Source organism: Nicotiana sylvestris, chromosome 7 (assembly GCF_000393655.2).
Source record: "Nicotiana sylvestris chromosome 7, ASM39365v2, whole genome shotgun sequence".
In the NCBI taxonomy this organism is placed as follows: domain Eukaryota; kingdom Viridiplantae; phylum Streptophyta; class Magnoliopsida; order Solanales; family Solanaceae; genus Nicotiana; species Nicotiana sylvestris.
In genome coordinates this window covers 93,924,592-93,930,055 of record NC_091063.1, presented here as the reverse complement: position 1 = coordinate 93,930,055, position 5,464 = coordinate 93,924,592, and the positions used below count along the sequence as shown (strand labels likewise).

At 34.9% G+C, this 5,464-nt stretch overlaps 1 long non-coding RNA gene across 2 annotated transcripts; it reads left to right on the top strand.

The window, feature by feature from the left end:
• The first annotated feature begins 1,699 nt into the window (after window positions 1-1,699).
• LOC104242370 (uncharacterized) lies at window positions 1,700-4,742 on the top strand. 2 transcript variants are annotated; one of them, XR_714984.2, is made up of 3 exons: window positions 1,700-1,874; window positions 2,058-2,166; window positions 4,234-4,742. It is a non-coding gene; the product is annotated as an uncharacterized lncRNA (long non-coding RNA). The 2 variants fall into 2 exon arrangements; XR_011401148.1 differs by having other exon boundaries at window positions 2,058-2,248.
• Window positions 4,743-5,464: the final 722 nt, after the last annotated feature.

Sequence of the window (5,464 nt, the reverse complement as noted above, 5' to 3'; positions counted from 1 at the left end):
CAGTTGAATACAACAAAATACAACTGAATACAGCTGAATAAAACTCTTGAATGCAACAAAATAAAACTAACTTCTGCTGAATAAAATAGTTAAATACAACTGATTAAAACTGATTAAAACTGAATACAAGAGAATACGCATAACTTTTTAATACATCTACAAATATATAAATTAATGCTACTGAATACATGTGAATACAGCTGAAATATACATTCGAATACAACTGAATACAAATAGGCGGTTTGGGCGATCTAGAGAGAGAAGCAGCCTGATGGCTTCGCCGGTCGGCGGCCAGCCATTAATTCCGGCTGGTCAGCCCCTTAACACATCTGCCCAACCTCCTACAACAACTACAAACAATCCCTAACCCTCAAATCCCACAAACGAAGCCATGAATTACGCAAAAGTTGTGAACCCTACTTCAACGACCACTGCCAAAGCAGAATCGAGCTGCTACAATTGAACCACTTGCTCTTCGTCTATCAATATCAACGAATTAAACTTACCCTAGGCGATTGTAATGGAGTGATAATGGAGGAGAACTAGAGAATTTGGGTGGGAGGAGAGGTATGAATCGTGGGTTGAGGGAGAAAGAGTAAAGTGTATGCAAAAAGAGAGAGAACGTGGTTAGTCAATTTTACTGTGATTATGTGAGAGAAAAGACTAAAAAGGAGAGAGAAAAATATTATTTAGCATATATGGTGCCTTAAATGTAGGATGTAACTATAATTAGATATTTGGCTATAAAGTATAAAAGGTATCTATAGGATGTAATATTTTAAAATGGTATTTATTTAAAATAAATAGGGTACTAAGGTTTTCTATAGGGTGTAAAAATTCCTAACAAAAATGCAAACCGAGCCCGAACCGATAACCCAATAAAAAAAAATTTAACCCGTTACCGAACCGTTAACCCAATAACCCAATACCGATAACCCAATAAAGAATTAACGGTTCGGGTTATCGGTTTTACCCGATGTATGCCCACCCTACTAAATAGCCCGTCAAGTTTGCTTCATTTATATGCGACAAGCCATTATTTTCGTCACAACGTATATCATCTATAATATAAATCTGTTGTCTGATCTACTTTATGTGACGACTTTTTTATTTTTCGTCATTCCAGACTAAACTTCTGTCAAATAAAATGTTTATTATTCTAATATTAACTATCACCTGTATTGAAATTCAGTACCATTATATATGATTTTTTTATAGTAGTGTATATATAGTTTTTAATAGCCTGTTTGGCCAAAAATTGAGGTATTTGACCAAGCTTTTGGAAGGAAAAAAAAGTACTTTTGAGGATAAGCAGAAGCAGTTTTGGAGAAGTAGAAAAAAGTAACTTCTCTCCAAAAATACTTTTTTGAGAAGCACTTTTGAGAAAAATACACTTAGAAGCAGTTTTTTAAAGCTTGGTCAAACACTAATTGCTGCTCAGAAGTGCTTTTCAAACTAATTAGTCAAACACAAACTGTTTCTCACCGAAAGTACTTTTGAAAAAAAAACGTTTTCTCAAAATAAGCTGATTTTTGCAGCTTCGCCGAACGGGCTATAAGACACTATATGGAATTGTTTGTTAAGCGTTTCCCACACTAGCAACCAATTAGTAGCGTTAGGTGTCAACCTCAAATTACTGTCTCTCCCTATATAATAAATCGGCAGGCTTGGGAGTCGCTTCACTCCATTAGGGGTTTTGAGCAGCCAATGATATATCACCTTCATCTTAGCCTTTTATCAGCCAATGAAACCTCTCTACGCCCATTTCCTTCTCTCTCTCTCTCTCTAGGTGTGATTGGGAGGAGGGAGGAGAATAGGTCTAGGTTTTACAGTTAGCCAGAAGAGTAAACATGGTGAAGAAAAAGATAGATATGGTGAGTTTGAGCTTAGCTCTATAGGAGCTCCAGTCGCACGTAATGACAAGTTAATCCCATATTATTATAAGCTTCTAGTAATTAAGAATGGATTTCTCTCTACCGCTCGAAAATAATATATCAAAGCTTCCGTATGTTCTTTATTACTTTGCATGAAATTTCATACTTGTTTTTAATTTTTAGGTGCCCTGATGCTATCTCCCATCCCAGCTAGGTTTTCTTTCCAAGGATCAAGTATGGATAATGAGGCCACCTTCACATCTTTCTACATATGTCCGTGTGTTGAAATAAGGTGAGGCGGTTCGCTTGAGTTACGTTCGGTGTTTTAAAAGGCAAGGGCGTGAGGCGAGGCGTTTTACTTAATACGGGACGAGGTAAAAGCCTCGAGACATGGGGCATAAGCCCCACAGATCTTTAATTTTTTAAATTTATGAATAAATAATAGTATACCATTATAACACAATAAATATAAAGAGATGCATTAAAAGTTCAAGGAAACTAAAAAGAATTAAAGAAACTCATATAAAATAAAATATCTAGCATGCTTTACAAGTATAAATAATACAATATTGTTAAAGTTACTATGAAATATAAATAAACTCCAACCTCTTAACTTTCAAACAATTAAAAATTATAATTTCTTAAAAATATTATCAAACTGCATATTTTACCTCTTTAAAAGTAAATACACAATAAATTTTTCAATACTATAATTTAAAATATTACTCCTTCATGAGTAAATATAAACAACAACAACAACAACAACAACAACAACAACGACCCAGTAAATATAAAATTATTTTTAAATAGTAAAATAAAAAATTTATGATAATTTTGAGTGACATGGAACTAAGACATGTAGATCTATGTAAATTTTGATTATCTATTTTTAGAAGAAATATTCAAATGATATTCACCCTCAAGATGTTGTTAATTAGTAAGTATGCAATAATATATTTCGTTATTTGAATCATTCACAATTTTCATATTTCTATAATAAAAAGAACTTTAATCATTCATTTGTTAAAGAATTTTGATAGTTAACAGTGCAAATTAGTGAATTCAGCACATAATTTGCATAGGAACTGTTAGGCGAGTCTTAAGCGTTGAGCATTAGGCGTGTTTAGGGCGCACCGTCGGGCGCTTGGGGCATAAGCCTCAGAGAACTAAGCCCCACACATGAGTCTCAAAGCGTTTTGATAGTGCCACGCCCCGGGGCGAGCCCCAAGGCGAGTCCCAGAAAAGCCTTTTAAAACAGTGGTTACGTTGCTCAACCAAACCTTAGTCCAGTAATCCTATTAAGGTATTTATTCCATATTCCATTGATCATCATAAAATATAAATTTATTGTCGTGGTGTTCTGACGGTGGGTTTTGAGAGAGGTCGCCACATTAACACATACACGCCCAAAGTGTTGTGGGCTAAATAAGATAAGAATTTTAAGTATTACTATGTAATAAGATAGGTTACGTGTTAAAATTGATTAGGTGACTAAAAGTTTGCTAATAAGTTAAATCCATATAAGATGATTTAATCAAGATTGTATCTTTTTAAGGTCATCATCAAGCTATAAGTAAAGAAAACTAGAAAAACATAGATCACCCGTGATCCAACTTCACTCTATCTTGTTGGTCTATTTCTGTTTCTTGTTTCTTTTCACGTGCCATTCTTTTTTAATAATTAATCTTTCTGGCTCTTTCTTTCATTCAATTGTCAGAAACATAGAGAGAAAAGAGTAAAGGAGATGAACTGATTATCTATTTTGGTAAGAATTAGTACGGTGTTTAAGTAGGGCCATGTTTCTTGTCTGGTTAGGCTTTTATCGGTATGATTAATTAGTGATCCTATTATTTAAAGTAAAAAATGACGGGAAACTCCAAATTCTGTGTTTGATCAGATTAGGATTTTATGTATAGTTTTTTGGTGGAAAAAGGACAAGATGTAGACTAACTCCTATATTCAGTCTATTCCCTACTCATTCCAGCAATTTAAACATCATGGTGACATCAATGACTCTTTACAGGCATACTTACACTCACTTAAACTAACTCAAATTCAGTGAGGTCAAAAACAAGAAATGAGGGGGGAAAAGGGGGGGGGGAGATCAAATGATAAAATATAATACTCCCTCGTTTCAAGTTATATGATGCAATTTGACGCAACGTGTCGTTTGAGAGAAAAGAAAGACTTTAGAAACTTGTAATCTTTAAATTTAAAAGGTAAAAACTTTTTATGGAGTGATATTTATCTTAAAGTATATGTATTTATATGCATGTCGCCTCGCATTTTACTCATATTTTGTGAAAATTGTATATGTAGTGTAATGATTTATGCTAATTCGTGATATTTTTGTGTATAGGAGTCACCAGGACGCAATATGGGACGAAAGTGCACAATTTGAAGCAAAAAAAAAAAGCAAAAAACTCGCCAGTCTAGCGTCCAGGCCAGTGCATCGCACTACCTGGGTCGCTACAACCAGGCAAGAATTATTTTGGGCAACAGCCCAGCGCAGGGCCAGCGTGATGCACTTGCCCGGACGCTGGGTGACGAAAACTCCCCACTTTGCTTGGGACAACATTTTGTTGGCCCTACACACCCCCAACTCGAAAAGAAGGCTAAACCTATTTTGGATGGGGAGATGCCACTTTGAGAGGAAAACACAAGCACTGAACACTCGGGAGCAAGGATTCACAGTTTTTCTTAATCTTTCTTAGTATTTTCAACCATTCAAATACTTGGAAAATTATTAACATTATCATGAGTGGCTAAGACCCATTAGTTCTGGGGTTGTGATTTAGCCATGAATATTATTGTTCGTAGTTGACTTTTTCTTGATTATAATTCGCTAATACATAGTTGTTTCTTCAATCCAGTGTTAAATTGTTTGATTGTCCGGCCAACAGTTAAGTTTTATCAACTATCTAAATTATGCTTGGGAAAACTATGCTTAGATTAGAGAAGAATTGAAGAGGGCATAATCTTAACTCTATTGTGGGAAGAGGATTTGTGGCTAGGATAGAAATATACCTAATCACCATGCTTAACCTAACATCTTGATCTTAATGCGTTCTTGATAGATTGAATAGGCGAGTAGTAATTCGGGGGAATACTAAGAGAGCAACTGCTTGATTAATTAGCAACCACAAGCGAATTGCATGAAAAGGAGAGTTAATTAGAACTTAATAGGATTGATAAGTCGATCACAACCCTAGAATGTTAATCTCTATTTAATTCTCAACAACCATTTTCTGCTTGCTTAATTAGTTAATTGTCACATTCATTGCTTAGTTATAATCACACAATTCAACCTTGATTGACTCGACTGAATAACAATTTGAGTGAAATTAATAGGTAGTTAACACAAGTCTCTGTGAATTCGACACTTTACTTATCATTATATTACTTATTGACCACGTATACTTGCATGTGCATTTGGGAGAAACAAGTTTTTGGTGTCGGTGTCGGGGACTTGAATATTGACTACTTCACCAGCTTTAACTTCTGTTGTTTACTTCGTCAAGTCTAACGTTTCTTAGTGGTTGCTTTGCTCTCAGGAACGTTGTTTGAATGCGAAGTGTTAGGATCCAAGA